Genomic DNA, 22,200 nt, shown 5'->3' with positions numbered 1-22,200 from the left:
ATTCGTCAAGCTCATTGATCTGCACACTGAGAGGCTTTGTTGTAAAGCATACGTCCTCTCTTTCCTTGGTTGCATCATTTCCACCATCAGTGTTGTATCCCCTCATCTGAGACACATCCGTCACCATGAAACATCTTCCACTAACATCATCACTCTTCGCAACATAAGCCTTTCCATGAGAAGGCTTTCTCACTTGATCATCCTCTGAGTCGGTTGAACAAACTTGAACGCCCCCGAACTCATCATCATCTGCTGAACCCTGCACAATAAGAGCATTCATAGAGGGATTAGTAGCAGCTTTCTTCTTTTTAATCTCCTCCAGCTTTTTCAGGAGAATTGCTTCTTCATCTTTCTCCTCATCTTTTTCCGTCATTTTCTTCAAAACACAATCTTTGGCGTAATGATTCTTTCCTCCACAGTAATAACAGCTGACACCAGAATTAGCTTCCATCTTCGCCTCTTTCTTAGGTTCTTCAGTCTTCGACTCCTCCTTCACCCTTTCAGAACTGTAGCTGCCCTGCCAATTTCGGTTCTTATTGGTAGGAAACTTCTTCTTGATGAACCTTTTGGGATTGGATACCATCATTGCATAATCCTCTGAAGTTAGATCGTAGTCCCCTAGGTCCAGATTTTCGTCTTCTACTGCATTCTTACTTTTAGACAGAAGGGCCAAAGATCCCAAGTTTGTGACCATACTCTTTTCTTGCAACACCGTCTTTTCCTGGGATTTCAGAATTCCTACTAGTTTCGCCAGTGAATAAGATTTAAACTGTTCATGTGCTTTAACTGTTGATACGACCGCCCGCCATTCAGATCTTAGACCATTTAAAAAAGTAACCTTCTGTTTGATCAGCTTTCTTTCAATGTCATGTTTGATCATTTTACTGAGAAAATGATTGAATCGATCGAATGTTTGTGTAACTAACTCCTCTGGATTTTGCTTGAACTCTCCAAATTTAGAGAGAATAAGGGTCTGAATCGAGTGCTCCAGGTCTTCATCTGTCGAATACAGTTCTCTCAGCCTATCCCAGATTTCCTTTGCTGTACTACATGAACTAACCAAACGAAACGTGTCGGATTGAAGGGCAAACCGGATTAGTCTCAATGCCTTAATGTTGCATTGAAACTTCTCCTTTTCGTCCTGAGCGACTTCATTTACATCTTTTAACAGATCATTGTACTCTTTTTGAGTTTTAATGAATTTTCAAGTCTTTGAATGAGCAAATGGGCCATTTACGATTGCTTCCCATATAAGATACCCATTGTCCTCTGATCCAATAACGTAGTCTTCAAAATGATGCGTCCACACTTCATAATCTTGAGTGTAGAGGATTGGAAACTTGGTTGTTGATCCGATGCTGTTAGAAATGTTGATTGGATTGGATTGAGAATCGCCCATGCTTGATCGTTTAACCTTTTATAAGATTAGACTTTGTAATACGTAATATTAGGGCAGATTTAATAATTAATGAGATACGTCAATAATGGAGTGACGGCTCAATAAATATCAATGCATGCGGAATAAACCCTAATCACTTCTATGACAGAAGAGATGTGTATGAATTACACAGCCTCCTACTCTAATACCAATTGAAGAGATATGAATCTCTTAGATCGTTTAGATCTTACACAGGTTTGGCAAAACGATTCAAACAAAGTAATAAACAAGAGATGGAATCAACAGTATGCTTAATGATTCAAATGATCTAAGCCTCAGCAGATCTCGACAAAGAACTTCCGCTATAGAGGCTTTAGGGTTTACAATCGATAACAATAAAAAGATATCAAATCTACTCCTGAATCTTACGTACTAAGATGCATGCAAGCACCTATATATACATAAACCCTAACAAATAAATCACGGATGGACAGGCCCAATCCGGATACAAAACAGCGCTAAGAGCCAAGCCCAAGACGCAACACCATACACCCAACACTTATGTTGTTAAATAATGTCCTTTGATATGAGCTTCATTACAACATGAGTGTCCACTAAAATAAGCATCCTGAAAATATATATATGAAACATGATGTTTTGATTTTTTTTCATTAAACATTTATTTTTACAAAAAGATTTTGTATTGAACAAACCCGATTTCTATTTAGTATCATTACAGGAAAAAAAAGTCAACGTTCTTGATTCAGAGATACAAGATTTCTTTAACCTTTTTTCGTTTTTTCTTGAAGGGTATTTTAGACATTTGACAAAAGTTCAAACTTTTTTTTATAATTTTACAAAAAAGAAAAAAAAAACATGTGACAAGAGATTACCACTCCATGATTCATTAACATTTGTAGCATAAGATTGTTTCCATTTGCTTGTGTTTGATTCAAACTTTGATTGCAGAAAAGTGGATGAAATTGCTAGGCGAATGGGGGGTTGAATACTCCGAGTCAACAGGGTTGGTTGGAAAGCCTCAGAAGAGCCGTGATAAAGAACAGCCTCGGAATAAGGAGCCCGCAGGGAAATAAAAGCGGGATATGGATCAAATCCTCCTCCCCCAAAATGTACCAAACTCAACATAGATGGATCAGCTACTATGGGAGAGAGTGCAGGTGGTGGTATCCTGAGAAAGAGTTGAGGTCAATAAGAGCTAGAACTACTAAGGGCATTCCATCCAGCGTAAGCATCTGGATAATCTGGAATGCGACGTGGCATACCTGAAAACCCTAAGAAATGCCACTAGCTGCTTAGCCTAACTCCTCACTTGGGGTGAGGATATTATGATTCAAGCTCTGAACCAAAGCTAATTCTTTTCTTCCTTTAAACGTCAAACTTCAGATTTGAAGGCCTTTCCACCGCAAAAAAAAAAAAAAAAAAAAAAAAAAAAAAAAAAAATCGACAACAATGTACCTTGAGTCACGAGGAATTAACAGAAAGAGTGCAGATGAAAAGATATAAATATACGAACCTATATCATTCCATTATTTAGAGCTATAATATCGAGTGTTCTTCCACTTGAAACATTCACCTGTTTGAAAAAAATTCTAGCTTTATACCCTGTAGAGCTACTATAGTATACCTACATTTAGAGTTTATTGCAGCTAGAAAATCTTTTAATTGTTTTGTACTAGAATATCAAATAAGATTAATGATTTGAGAAACTAATATGATTAGGGTTAGGCTTAGTATTAGTAGAACAATTGAAAAAAAAAAACTGGAAACAAAGAGTTGCTTGCAAGTTAAGAATCATATCTTCACCACGACATCACTATATGTGATACATTTTCACAAACACATGGTGTGCTTACCAGTTACTCACCATTTTATCAAAGAACTTCCATAAATACTAATTATATAAAACTAAAAACATATAACAATAATGAGAGAAAGAGAGAGAGAGAGAGAGAGAGAGAGAGAGCGAGAGAGATTATAGTTCCTATGAGACAGAACCCATTCTATCTCTAATTCCCCTCAATTATATTCTCTTTATCACCCACTCTTTTTTTGGAACATTTTGAAAAAATAAAAAGAAAAAAAGAACGATTCATAATCCAAAGGGCCACTAGCAGTCATAAACATAGACACCTTACCTTCAAACCCATTGATTTGTTGCTTTTGTTTTATCTTTTTCAATAGTCGTTAGATGCCTGAGAGGGAAAGCAAGTTGGAAGTAAGAGAGACTGAGAAGGAAGTGGTACAAAATACAACACAACAGAAAGTTGGGTAGTGATGGAAGTCATGTGATGGTGGAAGAGACACGGTGGGTTTGGCTATCGTGTTTTGGGTATTGGTTTAGACTAGCATAAGCGGTGGCGGGGTGTAGCAGTGGAGGTAAGGTTGTTCATTCAAATTTCAAGGGTTTTCATGGAGATGGGGAAAGAGTAAAATTGATGGGTGAGCGAGGCGAGTCGGGGCGTATTGGAAGACGAAAACAAAGATAATAAGGAGATGGTTGTGGATTTTAATCGCGATTCGTTAAGATTGTGTTGAAGATAAAGATAAATCATTCTAATATTGCCTATTTTAAAATTTGAATCAATGATTTTGTTTCCAAAATGTATAGGAGAAATTGGAGAAGATACAGTTGTGATTTGGTGGCTAATTTAAAGAGATTAAATTTCAAATGTTTTTCTAATTTTCTCAATTTTGATGTTGATATATAAGATGAGCAGGAAAAATCAAAGTTCGGGCTCTAAACAATAAACACATGGAAAAAGGCTAGTTTAAAAGATGGACATGTGGCGTCGTGTAGGAGAGGTTTTAGTAAGAATGAAGATAAACTAGTATCAAATATCAATATCACTCCATATATGCAGGGGCGTAGCCTTATAGGTGCAAGAGTGGGCCTTGGCCCACCCACACAAATTTAAGGTTACATATATATGATAAGTACAATATATATTTCTATTAAATAAAAGGAATTATGGTTGTGATATGACCTATCTCATTCAAAACTTGAAATTTTGTAGAAGGGAAAACATTGTTACCTATGTCGATTAGACTCCATTTTAGATTATTTTAATGATGTAACACAACACCATGTGCAGCTTAAATAAATAATTTAGTTTAAAATGCATATATAGTTATATTTTATTATCATTTAAAGAAATTTGCCATTCATTCATATTTTGAAAATTATTTGGCCTACCTTAAAACAAAATCTTGACTACGCCACTCCATATATGATAAGAAATCTACTAATTTGTTACATAAAAATCTCAATGTAGAATCATAAGTACAATGAGATATTTGTCTTGCGTGCTCAAATATACAAAAAGGATGCTAATTCGTGTTCAATTTTCATAGTTAGATCGTGATCTATGAGAGTTTCTAGTAGAATAGTGTTAGCAGTAGGTATGACATTCAAGGTTAAATGCATAAGAGGGATGTTGAAACATTTGATATTTTATCAATGTGAAATTATGGTGGTACTCCCTTAGAACTATATCATTCCTTAAGCTCTCCAGTTCCAAAACCATCAACACATAGATACATCGTCCCAACGAGGATCAAAATAGGGATGAATCTATACGGTTTTCTTTTTATTAGCCAAATCTCACATGTGTGGAGCCGACGTTGGACTAGGGTATAGGGAAGTATTAAGGTGTCCCTTATTACTTTCTACAATGAATCATAGAATTAGAGATCACTTGCCATTTGAAGCGTGCAACACCGGAGGAGAAAGAAGCAACAACTAAAGATTGTAGCGTCAAAGGAGGAACGAACGTCACCAATAACCTCCAATTAAACTGGGCATAGGTATTGGTTTATATATCTATATGGATGAAGGTGGGGGGTTTTACTCCTCACTAGAGTAGATGTGGGAGATTTTTCCCAGAGCGTAGCCGAGTTCGAATCTCAGTTAATGCGTGAAGCCCCATAAAGGGAAACTGGGTGCAAATACTAGGAGTGGTTATTCTCCTTTGAGAGGTTTCGATCTCGGGTCTGAGTGACTAGTTGTCATGGTGGCACGAAGATACTCATTTGCACCACTGTCGTTCTGAAAAAAGAAGGAACGAACGTCATGTAATTTGGAAACAAATCTCTGCGATCTTTCTGGACATCTGGTGTAACGACCCAAAAATCGAGGGTAAAAAGTTCATTTTTATTATAGTCAAAACACAGATATCTTTAAATCCAAGTATTCCAAAACAATGATAATTAAAAACATTTATTAGAGTTCATCCCAAAATCACATAAAGTGGAAAACACGGGTGTGTGCGCTGCGATCAAGCTGAGCCCTTCCTTTCCAAAACAATGATACCTGAAACCATAAACAAAACTGTAAGGACGAAGCTTAGTGAGTTCCCCAGAGAATACCCCACACAATCCACATAACCACATAATCCATATTAGATATAACAACTACATAAAGTCATAAACCATATCAATCACATAAGTCATACCCATAAACAAATAGAGATGCCATGGAAACCCTCCAAGGTCTTACACCGTGTGCCACTAGAACATTCACGTGATCTTAGCCCACAGCCATGGGAACCCCCGCATGGTCTTAATCTACTGCCACGGGAACCCCCCAGTGTCTTCCATACAAATGTCAGACCAACATAACACATAATCAATTAACAATACACATATGCAACCCATATAAGGCATACATACAACATATAAAGGTGTCGTGGAAACCCTCATGGTACCAAATGCCATGGGAACCCCCACATGGTCTTAGCCTGGAATGCCATAAGAACCCCCACATGGCCTTATATCCAACTGCCTCGGGAACCCCCCCGGGGTCTTCCATGCAAGTATCACAAAGACAACTAGCATACCAAATACCACACAATCAACTAGCATACCACATATAACTAATTGCCATGGGAACCCTCGCATGCTCTTCACATAAATACATAAGGTATCGATATACCATTCACAATAATCATCACAGCTAAATAAATGGGCCAGCCTTGGTGCCTTGGACCCATTGGTATGGTGAGGAGACTCACCTCACACTGCTAAAGTCCCGCATGTAAAACTCTAGCTGATGGTTGATAGATCCCCGAGCTGTCAACATCAAAACAACACCCAATTAATAATTGGGTTCCAATACATAGCCATAAGTCCATGATTAGGGTAAAAGGCTACTTTACCCTTAACCTAACTTGGTCTAAAACTAAGGTCCAAACACACACTCTGAAGGCCCAAAAACCAATCAATGAACCAAGGCCCAACATATGGAAAATTGGGCCCAAACCTCTATATGAGGTTATCTTAAGGCCCAACCATTTATTCTAGTCCAAAAACTTGGCATCCCGATGGCCCAATATCTCATAATCATCAAGGCCTAATTATGGCCCACTTATGGCCTGATTTTCCAAATTGGGCCCAATCCTCTCTAATGGGCCTTATCCTAAAGCCTAATAATTTCCTTAGTCCATAAACATGTTCCCCATTTGGCCCATGATGACGTGCCTAAGCCGGCACGGAAGAGTCACTCCCGGCCATGGAACCTGACGCCCTGGCCGAGCCAAGAGAAGCGGACTCAGCGCCCGTCAGCGCCCCTAAGAGCAGGGCGCCCCGACGAAAGGCGCGTGCCCGCCAGGGACGCTCCCAACATCAAGACAAAGGATACAGTCAAGCGACAAGGTGAAGGATCAGAGCATTACCACCGGAGCCAATGGCAGTACTCTAAAAGAAATAGGCGCACAACCCACCAATCAGAGCCTCTGACCTTGTCCCCTAAAAGCGATCCTGTCTCGTACGGATGAGCAAGGCCGCTAAGTATAAAAGGACGCATTCAGGTGCGCTAAAGGTAAATACTCCTCACCAAGCTATTCCTATCAGAAATACCCTAAACCCCATCTAGCTTGACCGTCAGAGCGTTCTTCTGGGAGCCTCCTCCCGGGATGTGACTGACGGCGATTTTCTCTTGTGACCTTGCAGATACTTTCTAGCATCACACCGGAGCACCGGAGCAAGGTCGCATCATTTGGCGTCATTCGTTTTGTGAGACGAAGAACAAAAACAAAACCACAGTTCAATAGAATCCATGGCGTCTGACGGCGGCGACGGAGTCGAACGAGTTCAGAACAGCCCAATACGCTCCATGACACCGTTGGACGATATGCCACCGCCTATAACGACCACCAAAGAAGCCACCGGGGAGGGAAGCTCTATGCTAACCACGACGCCACCAACAAGCCGACAGTTAGCCCAACCGCTTCCCACACTATCGGAAGCAAACATTGAAACCACCGCTCAACCACCACCTCAACAATTGTGGCCAACCTTAGGGCCGATACCATCGGCCACACCTCTTCTAACGCCGTTGACATTTCAGCCAATGACGACGCAATTCTCAGTGAATCAAACGTCGCCATTCTTTACCCCGGTGGTACAACACTAACTCCCTTTTTTTCCAGCAGTGATGGCAGTCAACCAAACGCCGAACACCCAACCGACATTTCAGGTGCTGCCATAGAGCCAGATACCAACAAGCACACAGCCAATGCTCCCGCCGCTCGCACAAGCCATGACAACACCATCACCGGTTTCCTACTCCATGACAGGCACTTGGGGTGAACCTTTGGTAACCACCAACATGAGCCGGTAGCAACCTATACCAACACAACTCCCAACCCAACCTCCGCTCATGCATCCAGGATACTCGTTACAGTTTTCGTTCCAGCAACAAGCCTTCTATGGTCCCAACCCGGGGTATTAGGCATTCTACGGTCATCTGGGAACGTCGTCGTATAGCACACCCCACCAGTACCCGCTAGCCATACCTAATCAGGATTGCCTGTCGCAGAGTGTTACATCTCCGTTCGCCAAGGAGCTGCTAGATTACGAAATTCCAAACATAGCGAAAATCCCCAAATTGAAAATCTACAACAGTACAACCGATCTGGATAGCCATATTGATACATACGAATGGACGATGACGTCGTTAAATTTGGACGAGCGTTTCTGGTGCACATACTTCCCGACCACCCTAGATGGAAATAAGGGCACATGGTTCAAAACATTACGACCGGGTAGCATCTACAACTTTGGCCAACTCAAATATCTCTTCCTTACAAACTTCATGCAATTGCGCAAGTACAAAGGTGACTCCCACTCCATCATCGGGTGTAAGCAAAAGGAGGGGGAGACGGTAAGAGAATATTTCACGCGGTTTATGAATGCCACGTTAGCTGTAACAGGTCATTACGAAGGCCTTATAGCAGGAGCTTTCACATGGGGACTCCTGCCGGGCCCTTTGTCACAAAAACTTATGGGCAAAAAACCACAGACAAGAGCCGAATTGAAGGAAAGGGTGGAGAGGTATCTAAGACAAGAGGAAGGCGAGGCGGCAAAACAAGCGTATCTGAGCGCCATGAAGATCAAGCGTTATAACCCAACCCACGCAGAAACGCCAGGAGGAAGCAGATACTCCGGACGAGGAAAGAGACCGATGGGGCGCTTCAGGCCATTCGTCAGAGACGACAGACGAAGCCGACGGCCAGAGGTATACGCAGTCGCGGACAAGCAACAAGAAAAGGCACCAAAAGGACGGTACTACGAATACCATAAGAGCAAAACACACGATACTGTTAATTGCTCAGTCCTTAAGAAAGAGATGGAGGAGAAAAAACTCAAGGGGGACCTTGTGGATATAGCACGTAGCCTGCGTGCCAAATTCGACGCAGAATATGCCCAAGGAGCTCCGAAAGAGGGCACTCAGCCCAAAGAAATATTCATGATTCCGCGGTAAGAGGGGTAGGCACAAAGGGACTACCCGCCTAGAGAACCCTATGGACACGACACAAGCGCTCACATTCTCGGCACAGGATCCGAGGCCGGAAGGCTGTACAGGTGATAACCCGCTCATAATCCAAGCCTCCATCAAGGACGTAGTTATACACAGAGTGTACATCGACACAGGAAGCTCGGCGGACATCATCTACGAACATTGCTTTCATCTACTCCCAGATAGGTGGAAGGATGGCTTAAGACCTACAACAGGAAGGTTGGTCAGATTCACGGGACACAGTCTATGGCCATTAGGAACGATCCACCTCCCCCTTACGCTGACTAGCCACGATAAGCAGTGGAAGAAAATGGTTTTGGTCGATTTTGTAGTCATGCGACATTCAACAGAACATAACATCATCTTGGGCAGGCCAGCTCTGCTTAAATTAGGAGCGATCCCGTCAACAATGCATGGGATAGTGAAGTTCAACACTGGCGATGGACCGACTACAATCTTGGCCACACCACCAAGACAACTACAATGTTTCACAATCATGCAGCCAGCTGAAATGACAAGAGAAACCAAAAAAGCACGGAGCAGACTGGTAGACGAGAAGGAATTGATCAACGAAGAATACCCCGACCAAACGATTAGCGTCGACCATAACCTCCCAGGGCACACCAGACGGGCGCTTGTGGACCTCCTCAGACGGTACAAACACGTGTTTGCATGGGCGCCCACATACATGGTTGGCTTAGACCGGAAAATCATAGAGCACAAGCTCATGATTAAACCAGGCACAAAGGAAGTTAAGCAGAAAAAGAGGGTTCAAGGGGGAGACCGCAATAGGGCAATCAACACGGAGGTAGCCAAACTGAAAAAGGTGGGGATTTTGAGAAAAGCAATCTTCCCAACCTGGATAGCCAATCCTATAATGGTACGAAAACATGATGGGTCATGGCGCATGTGCATCGATTTCTCTGATCCCAACAAAGCATGCCCTAAGGACTGCTACCCCTACCAGAAATCGACCAAAAGGTAGAATCATTACAAGGTTTCAAATTAAAGTGTTTCCTAGATGCGTATAAAGGGTATCATTAGATCCTGATGAAAAAAGATGACGAGGAAAGGATGACCTTCTACATAGATCACATCACATTTTGCTACACCAAAATGTCGTTCGGGTTGAAAAATGTGGGGGCAACATACCAACGCTTGGTCGTGTAACACCTCGTTTATTAAATAAATAAATAAACGGATAGAAGCCCTAAAATCTGTAATATTATATCAAGGTGTTGGTCTCGAGGGTTAATTGTTACAATTTTAGAAGTTGCGGGTTAAAGAGTGCAAGTCCTGGACTTAATTGAAAAGGATTTCAGAAGCCAGCGTCCGTTTGGTAATAAACGGATTTAAATTGAAAATATTTGAAGGCATAGGGGGCTTATTGGTAATATAGGGATCTATTATGAAAGGAATTTATGGGATTAGGGTTAAAAGTTAAATTTTGGATTGATGTTGAAAATTATATGGGGAGGAGGGACCAAAAGTGTATTTTCGGCGTTGTAGTTTAGTTTGGATTTATGGGATTTATCCGATCCCTTCATCCTCTCGTCAAATGGGTGCAGCCAAAGAACCCTAACCCTAAGTTACTAAACCACCAGCCGCCACCATCATGTGTCGCATCTACAACCGCCATCGTGAAAAGCTTCAAGACCGCCGCTGCTGCCTCACCGATGAGTGCCATAACAGCGCTACCGGAGACGCCATGAACAACCCGGATAACCGGTGAAGATCGACTAGTGGAGTTGTATTCGTCATTTTGCTGGGCGTGGATGAATGAGAAGCTGCCGGTAAGACCCAACCGCCACTCACATCATCTCTCTTCCGTTCTTTTCTGTGAACATGACGTCGGGAACGTTGTTACTATCGGGTGGCCCTCGGTCGCCGTTTTTCTTGTTCCAGCTCCGTTTTCCGCCTAGACGATGGATGGGAGTTATGATCCCATGTCACATTTGTTTGTGTGTGCTGCTAGAGACTTGTGAAGCATGTAGGCTGGAGGTGAGGCGAACTACCATGGCAACCAACCATGGTGGCTGTCGCCGCCATTTTCGTTCTGCCGCCCACTTAGCTACCGTGTATGGGTGGATGTGTATGTATGTTTACTGTGTTTTAGGCGGGTGATGGTGGCGTTATGTTGGAAGTATGATTTTCGGCCGGAAAACCTCACCGCCACCATCATGAGGTGGTGGTTGCCGCTAAACGCCACCGCCTGCCACCACGAAGTGGCTGTGTGTATTAGTTAGTGTGTGTGTGTTTATTTTTGGATAAAGAATTGTAGTTGTAATTAGCTTTGATTAATAATAATAACCACCACCGTAAGGTGGTGGCCGCCACCATGAGCCGCCATTGACCACCACTACCCGAGGTGGTAGTGGGTGGTGCCCCGCTAGCAAACCCTAATAGGCTTAGAGATTGGTTTTGGGCCTATTGGGCCATGTTTGGGTGGAAAACCCTAATTATGAGTATTGGGCCTTAGACTTATTGGGCCCACTTGTGGGCCATTGGGATTGGATTGTGAATTAAGCCCAAACTACTCCATGCCATTTATCTAGTAGAGTAAAGGAATTAATGGATCAAGTCCTTAATGGACTAATTGAGAAAATCCTAATATTTGAGAATTTATCAGGACACACACGAGACTTATTTAATAAGTGAAATATTAAATAACAATCATTGGCAGAAATTAATCTAAGCAATAATGGACTTAATGGATTAAGTCTTTAGTGGGTTAAGCCCTTAATGGGTTAAGTGAGAAACACTTAACCCTAATTATCATTTTATGTGAAACCCTAATTTCACATGGGCTTGGTGTTGGGCCATCCAAGAATAATCAAATGGACTAGAGTAATTAGTTGGGCTCTAGGGTAAGGCCCATATGAAGGATTGGGCCTAATTTGGAAATTTGGGCCATAGTTGGGCCTAGTTGGTTTTATGATAGTGGGCCCTTAGAATGAGACATGTTGGACCGGACTGAGCAATTGGGCCTTAAGGGAAGTCCATGTAGAGGTTTGGGCCTAATTTGAAAAATTGGGCCATATGTTGGGCTTTGATCCCTAGTTGACCTTGGGCCTATGGATTGGGCCTTGGGCTTGGGTAAGCCAAGCTAGGGGTAATGTAGTAATTACCCAAAGTATGTATTTATAGTTATGTGTTAGAACCCAATTATTAATTGGGTGATATTTTGATGTTGACAGATCGGGGATCTGTCATCTAGCAGCTGGGGTCGAGTCTGCGGGGCTTCAGCAGTGTGGGATTGAGTCTGCGGGACTTCAGCAGTGTGAGGTGAGTTTCCTTCCAGTAGGAACGGGTCTAAGGCCACAATGCTGGCCCGTTTAGTTAGCAGTAGTTTCCAGACTTTGGTCTGATGCAGTAGTTAGTATGTTTGATGTCTTCGTGACTCAGACAGGATTATGTGTTATGTGTTCTGGGCTACGGTCCGATGCAATATGCAGTATATGTGTTAGTTGATATGTTTATGTTATGCTATGCTCAGTCAGTTCTGGACTTCAGTCCGATGCAGTTAGTTCCAGACTGAGGTCTGATGCAGGGGACAAGGTCCCAGTCAGTTCTGGACTTCGGTCCGATGCAGTTAGTTCCGGACTTAGGTCCGATGCAGGGGACAAGGTCCCAGTTAGTTCCGGACTTCGGTCCGATGCAGGGGACAAGGTCCCAGTCAGTTCCGAACTTCAGTCCGATGCAGTTTCCGGACTTCGGTTCGATGCAGAGGGCAAGGCCCTGGTTAGTTCCGGACTTCGGTCCGATGCAGTGGGCAAGGCCCAATATGTGTTTGTATGTTATTGTATGGTATGTGGTAGTTTGGGGGAGCTCACTAAGCTTCGTGCTTACAATTTTCAGTTTTGGTTTCAGGTATTCAGTTTTTCTAAAGGGGAGCTCGGGAAGATTGCAGTGCACACACCATTTGTTCAGCCTAGGATGTTTATACTCTGATATACTTGACAGATGTTATAATATTTTGAGATACATTGCTTATGATTTTTATATGAGGTTATTCGACTATGGTTTTTATTATTAAATTAAACGAAATTTTCATACTGTGTTTTTGGGATGTTACAGGTCGACTCCATGTTCTCAAAACAGATTGGAAGGAACATCGAAGTATACGTCGACGATATGGTCATTAAAAGCAAGGATGAAGAAAGAATGCTACAGGACATAGAAGACACTTTCAAGACGTTGGAAGAAGCAAAAATGAAGTTGAACCCGAACAAGTGCACCTTCGGAGTTGAGGAAGGCCAGTTCCTAGGATATTATGTTACTAGGCAAGGCGTCCAGCCCAGCCCGACAAAAGTGGATGAGTTCATGAAAACTCCACCTCCAAGCACTTTAAGGGACACGCAGGGCCTAAATGGGAAGATCACAGTACTCACCGGGTTCATATCAAAGTCGGCCGACAGGGCCATGCCGCTATTCAACACACTAAAGGGCTGTATCGAGAAAAGTAATTTCCAATGGACAGCAGCAGCAAAGGAGGCACTCCAAGGCATTAAAGAAGCCTTACACAAATTACCCACGCTAGCCAGCCCCATCCTGGGGGAAATATTACAAGTATACCTCTCAACCTCAGCCAAATCCATATCATCCGCACTAGTCGTGGAAAGAGAAGGGGAGCAAAGGCCAGTGTACTTCGTTAGTTGAGCGTTACAGGGCGGAGAAACTGGTGCTGGCACTAATTTATCCTGCAAGACGTTTACGGCGGTATTTCTAGGAACACCAAATATAGGTCCTAACGAATCACCCGCTCAAGCAAATCTTACTCAAGCCTGAAACGTCAGGCAGACTAGCAAAATGGGCAATAGAGTTGGGTGAGCATGACATCAGTTACTGGCCAAGGACAAGCATCAAGGGGCAGGCACTAGCAGATTTCCTACTCGAAATCCCGAGGGAAGAAGACACAACCAAAGAAGGAATTATGGCAGTAAAAGAGATCTCAGAGGAAGGTCGAAAGTGGATACTGTACACAGATGGAGCGTCCAACAGGGAAGGCTCAGGGGCTGGTCTAATCCTAACCATCCCAGAGGGAGAAGAAGTTATGTACGCCCTCCGTTTCAACTTCCACACCTCAAATAACGAGGTGGAGTATGAGGCGCTGCTCTTCGGTCTACAGCTGGCCAAGCAGATGGGGGCAGAAGCCGTGGCAGCGCTAACAGACTCAAGATTGGCTGCCAACCAAGTGAATGGGATTTTCGAAACGAGAGATAAGAGAATGGAAAGATACGTTAAAATTGTGCGGCAACTTACTAAATCCTTCAAGGAATTCACAATCAAACAAATCCCAAGGAGCGAGAACAGGAGGGCAGACGCCCTAAGCAAACTCGTGTCGACATGTTTTGACCACCTATCAAAGAAAGTTCTAGTCAAAGTACTCAAGGAAAGGAGTATAGAGGAACATCATATAAACACACTTACGACAGTAGGACCCACGTGGATGACTCCACTGATAGATTATCTGCAGCAAGGCATCCTTCCCGATAGCCATGATGAAGCCAGGAAAATATGCATAAAGGCACCTTCATATGCACTAATCTGCGGGGAGCTGTATCGGAAGGGGTTCACAACCCCATGGCTAAAATGTGTAGATAAAGCCAAATTGAAAAAGGTACTGCAAGAAGCACATGCAGGCCAAGCAGGTGCACATGAGGGGGCACGAGCTTTAATAGGGAAGGTACTCCGGATGAGGATATACTTGCCAACAGCGCACCAAGGCGCAACAGAGCTAACAAGAGCATGCAAGGAGTGCCAAGTATTTTCCCCTGTGCAAGCGAATCCATCCACATCTTAATCCAACATATCCAGCCCATGGCCATTCTATCAATGGGGAATAGACATTGTGGGACCTTTCCCAGAGGCACCAGGGAAACTAAAGTACATGGTCGTGGCGGTGGATTACTTTACAAAATGGATTGAAGCAGAGTCGTTGGCATGCATAACAGGAAGTCACATAATTAAGTTTGTCTGGAAAAACATCATGACCAGGTTTGGCACGCCTAAAATACTGATAAGTGACAATGGACTCCAATTTGTTGAAAACCCATTCAAAGAATGGTGTGCCAGCAAAGGGATCAACCAACGATTCACATTAGTGACACATCCACAAGCAAACGGACAGACATAAGTATCCAAAAGAACCATTATGAACGGGATCAAGAAACGGCTAGGGAAGGCCAAGGGAAATTGGACTGAGGAAATACCAACAGTGTTATGGTCATATAGAACCACCCCGCGGACAGGCACGTAGGTGACACCATTCAATTTGACATATGGGATGGAGGCAATGCTCCCGGTAGAGGTGATGATAGGCACGCTAAGGACAAGCTGCACTGACGAAGGGGCCAATTCCCAGGACTTGAGGCTGAATCTGGATACCCTTGAGGAGAGTCGAGAGAAGGAAAGCATACGCTAGGAAGCGTACAAGCGTGCAACGGAAAGATACTACAATCAAAGAGTCAGGGAAAAAGCATTAAGAGTGGGAGAATATGTGCTAAGAAAGAACAAAGCAATTCGGGCCCAGCCTCAGGGGAAACTGGGACCCGTATGGGAAGGCCCATACAGAGTGGTCGAAGCAAACCAGAATGGGGCATACGCCTTGGAAACAATGGAAGGAAGAGAGATACCAAGAACATGGAATGCAAGGAATTTGAGGAAATTCTACTTCTAAGAGAAAGCTCCCGTGAAAAGGCGATAAAACCAGGATACCCTCCCCCCTAAGTGGGTGTCGGCGGATGACTCAAACGCCGAAGACAGAAACCTAAGTGATTAAGCACTTTGCAGAAGAAGGATTCTGTTATTCGACATGATCGAAACCTTTTACTTAGTGTACAAACTTAACCAATCAAAGTGATGAAAATCTGTACTTAGTGTACTGAACATTTAAATTATAATGCTTAGCGCATTCAATATTAATACTTAGTGTATTAAATACTCAGTGTATTAGATCCTACTGCATCTAGCCTCAATACTTAGTGTATTAAATACTCAGTGTATTAAACCTTACGATCGACATGTACGAGGCCTATGCAGACGCTTAGCGCGTCGATCCATCAGTGTGTGACCCCTATGCTCAGCATAAGGTCGAACGCTTAGAGCGTGGCCCTGCGGCATTAATCAATCTAGCAACCAGTGATACATAGAAAAATGAACACACAAACGATAACATAAGCATAAATCATCAACAACTACGCAAGAGTAGCATCACCAACAAAGTAAAAACAGTCATACATAGAATGTCCAGGGCATAAAACATCAACAAAAAAAGAGAAAGAGAAAGAAGAAAAAGCAGCAGATACAAACAAGTTTTCACGCCCCATAGGGGTAGCACACAAAATCTACACATCACCAATCACATCATCATCACCACCGTCTCCATCACTACCACCATGACTAACAACATCTCCCACGCCTCCAACGTCCTCAGAGAAAACACCCTCAACACGATTCGACTTGTGAACAACAGTTACCGCTTCTTTATTACCCTCACCACCGAACAAACGTCGGTGTCCAAATCACCACCTCCACCACCACTTCCATCAACAACACCCTCGTTACTAGCAATCATTATGTTATCACGATCAGCCTCCTCATTGCCGCCCACCACATCTTTAGGAGTACCATCAGAACCAGAAAAAGAGCAAAGGTCACGAATCCCCTGCATGTCTAACTCACTCAATACCAAAAGTGAAGCATGATCCATACTAGCAAACGCCAACAGAGCCTCATTCATGCTAACAACAGGGCCAAAGGCGAGGCGTCCACAACACCTTGATAACCGGCATTAGCCAAGGCTTTACGCACAGACTCCGCTTTGGGAACAAAAGCAGCATGGCGGGTGAGACTCATCGCTCCTGTGAACTCCGGATGCTCAATCAACTTATCTACCACCCACACGAGCCCCACCTGTAGCAACCAATCAAGATCACGTTGCACAACGCTTACATTCGACTGCAAATCAGCAACCACCTGATCATGATCAGATGCATCACGTTCAAGGCTCTTAACCTGAATCATTAGACCCTCGTTCAACTGAGAAAGAGAATCAACCTTTGCCTCCAAGCCCGACCTAACATCTTCTATGGCAGCTTTGTCGGAGGCAAGAAGCTGGTACTTCTGCTTCAAACACTAAAGGTCATTGTTAAGTTCTGAAATACGACACTCCAAATCAGCAACACGAGCTCTACAACCGGCATGGGTCGTATCCATCTCGCTGAACAACTGAATACGTCGTGCCCCTGCAGTAAGGTAAAACATGGACTGCGCAGCAGCGTAAGTCATGTTATGGGAAAGGGTAGGACTACCCATAGTCTCCGTATCAGCGATGGCAGCCAGAGGAAAGGCGTGTCGGTCAAACTCTAAAGCATTAGCACGAATAGAAAGACGGGATTCATTGTGAAGATTCCAGGAAGGGATAAAGGGAGAAGGACCTGAAGGCTCCCCACCCAATCCCTTGAAGGGAGAAACAGGAGTTGGGTCCGGACCATGAAGGTCCTTTGAAGGAGAAGAATCAACAGAGGAAGGTTGAATAACCTGAGAAGGAACAACGGGTTGTTTAGGCGCCCCACCAATCCCTTCAGGCTGTGGCACGTCATCCTCAGGGATTACGACAACAGCTATTGGTGACAAAGAAATCGAACTCAGAAGGCGCAAAAAGTTGCGCCTAGTCTGAACTCGCTTGGCAGCACTCGGTACACCGACAACCAACTCCCCCATGGCCAGAATGGCTTTCCGCTTGGCTTGCAGCCGCCGAACATCAGCGATCACGTTATCCTTGCTATCCTCGTCACCCTCAGAGGAAGTATGGTGAGCACCACCCAAAGGCATGGCGGAGGAAAGAGGACGAACTGCAAGGGGGTTCGCCTCAGCAGATGATGGGTTCTCGTTCATTGTTGGAGGAATAGGCATAGTAGCAGTCAGAGCAAGCTGATCCAAGCGGTGGGGAGGAGGTAGGCGTTCAACCAGATCCACTTCTCGATGCTCCAGTTTACCCTTATAGCACTTCATCTATAGACAAAGGAGACTCATGACCTGGAAATGTCAAGACATCAGAGAAAAGTCAGGAGGGGAGACTGCCAGATAATAAAGCCCTAACGTTGGTAAACAAAAGGAAAACACAGAAACGTACCATCAACAATGATGAAGAAGACTGCCATTTTACCGCGACGCCTCCAAGACGGGCTCATCCCCACACCGGCGAGAAGGGCCTCATAGTAATCTTCGGGAGACACCTAGATAGTCTTAAGAAGATCGGCCACGCCCTGGTTATGAGGAAAAAGTTTGGGGATAGTATTAGCAAAAGCGTTAGCACGATAGCGACCGCTACCCACCAAACCTTGATTAACCCAAAACCATTTGTCTTGCTAGTTTTTGGGCGTTCGGCCGTCAGGCACCAGAGTATGCCCCCACCCCCCCCCCCCCCCCCACCCCCAACCCCCCGGCGAACGAAAAACGTGTATTTATCACCAGTACAACAAAAGCGGAAGAAGTACTTAAAAACTAAGTAGTCAGGAAGATACCCATTAGCCCGACAGATCATTTCAAAAGCAACAACCTTGTTCACAGCGTTTAGCGTTAGCATTTGAACACTGCAGCCGTCCCTTTGAAGCACCTCCTCCTGGAAATCAGTCAAGGGAAGACAGAGGCCAGCATCCAGAGTTTTCTGGTAGATCCTAACTTTTCCGTGGGGGAGAGGATAGAAGAACTTGGTGAAGGAAACTCCACACCATCGAGAGAAGTGAGACCATAAGTGGTCTCAAGATATGCGTACTCAAAGACAGAAGGCATAATGCTTGAGGGACTCGCCATGAAAGAAGAAGGAAAAGGGAAATAAGGAAGAAGAACAGAGAGGAAAAAAAAGAAACGTAGATAAGAAGCTATGATGGATACTCTTATAAGAAAACGGAAAGGGCGGGATGTTCAAAATGTCTGACACGATGACAGAATCGCTGGCCATCATGAGCGGTCATGTCACCATTAAAACCGGATCGGCGAACGAACGAAGAAACAAAACGTGTAAAGCTATTAAGCCCAGAACGTCGTATCAAGTAGTACAACGCTACGGCTACTGGACTGGGGGACTTGATGACGTGCCTAAGCCGACATGGAAGAGTCACACCCATCCATGGAACCTGGCACCCTGGCCGAGCCAAGAGAAGCGGACTCAGCGCCCCTAAGAGCAGGGCGCCCCAACGAAAGGCTCGCGCCCGCCAGGGATGCTCCCAACATCAAGACAAAGGATACGGTCAAGCGACAAGGCAAAGGATCAGAGCATTACCGCCGGAGCCAATGGCAGTACTCTGACAGAAAGATGCGTACAACCCTCCAATCAGCGCCTCTGACCTTGTCCCCTAAAAGCGATCCTGTCTCGTACGGACGAGGAAGCTCGCTAAGTATAAAAGTACGCATTCAGGTGCGCTAAAGGTAAGTACTCCTCACCAAGCTATTCCTATCAGAAATACCCTAAACCCCATCTAACTTGACCGCCAGAGCGTTCTTCTGGGAGCTTCCTCCCTGGAAGCGACTGACGGCGATTTTCTCTTGTGACCTTGCAGATACTTTCTAGCGTCACACCGGAGCAAGGTCACATCATCCCATGAAGGCCCACGGAAAGTTAGTACAAGAAATGGCCCAATAAGAACCCAAACCCAATTAGGGTTTTTCACATAAAATGACGATTAGGGTTAAGTGTTCCTACTTAACCCATTAAGGAATTAATCTATTAAGTACTTAGTCAATTAAGTCCATTACTCCACCAGACCAAACTTACAATGTGGTCGGGCATAACTCAAAATTCCAAATCCAGCGGTCCAAACGTAGGTCCCGACTAATCCAAAATACACATTTCCAAACTTAGGGTTTTCTAAACCCTAATTAGGGTTTCCAACCCCAATCATGTGCCACTTAGTCAAGTGGTTAGGTTTTTAGGTCAATTAGGGTTAAATAGGTCGGGCACCACCCACTACCACCTTGGGTAGTGGTGGTCAACGGTGGCTCGCGACGGCGGCGGCCACCTCGTGGTGGTGGTTATGATTTTTGGCTAAAAATGTTCAAGCATCCCAAAATAACAATCAAACACACAAAAGCACACAGCCAACCAAGGTGGCGGCTGGTGGCGGCAGAATGGCGATGTGAGGTGGCAACCACCACCTCACGATGGTGATGGGTTGTTTTCCTTGAATATCCGGCCATATAATGTACATACAATATTATACACCAACACACACCTAGATACACAGTAAAACACGCACACAACCACCTTCCACGGTGGCTGGTGGTGACAAAAGATAGCAGGGTTTTGTAGAGAAGGTTAAAGCCGCATGGATTCTAGAATCTACTCGAAGAGTTGGAGGACCCAACTCAACGAGTTGAAGGTGGAATGTGAAACCCTAATTTCCAGGGTTTTGCACCCTATTTAAAGGCTCATTAGCCACCCTCTGCCTCTCTTATCGTCCCCCTCAACCTCAAAAAACCCTAATTGTGTATTACTCCTCATTATGTGTGTGTGAAAGCTTGGAAAGTGGTTTTAGTGGCAGAAACTTGAAGACTCAAGAGCTTGGATTAAGGAGAAGCTTGTAGATCCGGTACCTACTCCGTCTTGGCTTTCATTTAAAGGTAACAAGTTGTTACCTTGAACATTCTAGTGTTAGATTTCCTTGTTCAAGGGTTTAAGGCCATTCTTAGCATATTTGTGGGTCATTTATGGTCTTGGGCATGATCTGAAGTTGTAACTTCATATCTGGACTCCTCTAAGTCCTCATAGCCATAAAGTTATTGAATTTATCAAGCTTTGGCCCTTCTCTTTGGCTTAAACCTCTTCTTTAGCTTGGTTTTTGCATTTAAGGCCTTGCATGCACGTAAAGTTTGCAACTTTACATGGTAACCATGCCCTAGGAGGCTAGATCTACAAATTGGAGCCTTGGTTTTGCTTAAGAGCGTCTGAATAGGAAAAGGACTGAAGGGACTCGACGAGTTGCATGGTCAACTCTACGAGTCAGATGAAGATGGCCCGGTTTTGGTTTTGCATGGACTCGGCGAGTCAATGAGATGACTTAACGGGTTGGTTAGGGTTTTCCCGACATTTTGGACACTACATGGACTCGACGAGTTGTATGGAAACTCAGCGAGTCAAATAGGGTTTTCACGATTCTTGAGTTATGAAGTAACTCGACAAGTCAGTGGCTATACTCGACGAGTTGGGTCAACATGGACTGTTAACCTTGACCGCTGACTTTGACTTTGACCAAGGGTTGACCAGTTCGACTTCTGGGGGTATTTTGGGAATTTAGGTATTTATGCAAGTGGATCACTGGTGGTTGTAGGTGTTGGTGTTTGGAGCCGTGTTTTGGGAGTTTGATATTTCAGTTCCGATCGACATTGTGAGGTGAGTTGTCCTCACTATACTAACAGTGTCGAAGACACCAATGCCGACCCTTTTCAGATTTGTATTCAGGTTTATTGAATGATGATATGCTTAGTGACCTGTTAAGTCGATATCCTGGTATATAGGATGACGTTATGTTAGTGACCTGTTAGGTCGATATCCTGGTATATAGAATGATGTTATGATTAGTGATTTCTTAGATCGGTTTGACTGATTGTATATGCTAGCATTTGATATTATGTGTTGATTGTGTGATTGGGGATGGGTTAAGGAGGACTTACTTTCTGTTGAAGGTCAACATACCCAGGGCGACCCGGATAGACTGCAGACCTGGTAAGGGCGTACTAGTTAGACCGGAGTCCAGGCGAGCAGTCCGGATAGGCTGAAGGCCCGTGAGACGGTCCAGACGTGCCAATGGCTCGGAGAGCGGCCCAGATAGGCTGATGGCCTTGCGAGGCAGTCCAGACAGGCTGATGGCTCAATATACATGTTGTTTATTTGCTATGATATGATTATGATTGTATGGCGTTGGTATTTTTTAGAAACTCACTAAGCTTCGCGCTTACAGTTTTGGATTTTGTTTCAGGTACTTCAGATGATTACGGGAAGGCGAAG

Source organism: Lactuca sativa, chromosome 8 (genome assembly GCF_002870075.4).
Source record: "Lactuca sativa cultivar Salinas chromosome 8, Lsat_Salinas_v11, whole genome shotgun sequence".
NCBI lineage: Eukaryota > Viridiplantae > Streptophyta > Magnoliopsida > Asterales > Asteraceae > Lactuca > Lactuca sativa.
Note: the sequence above shows the minus strand (reverse complement) of the source record.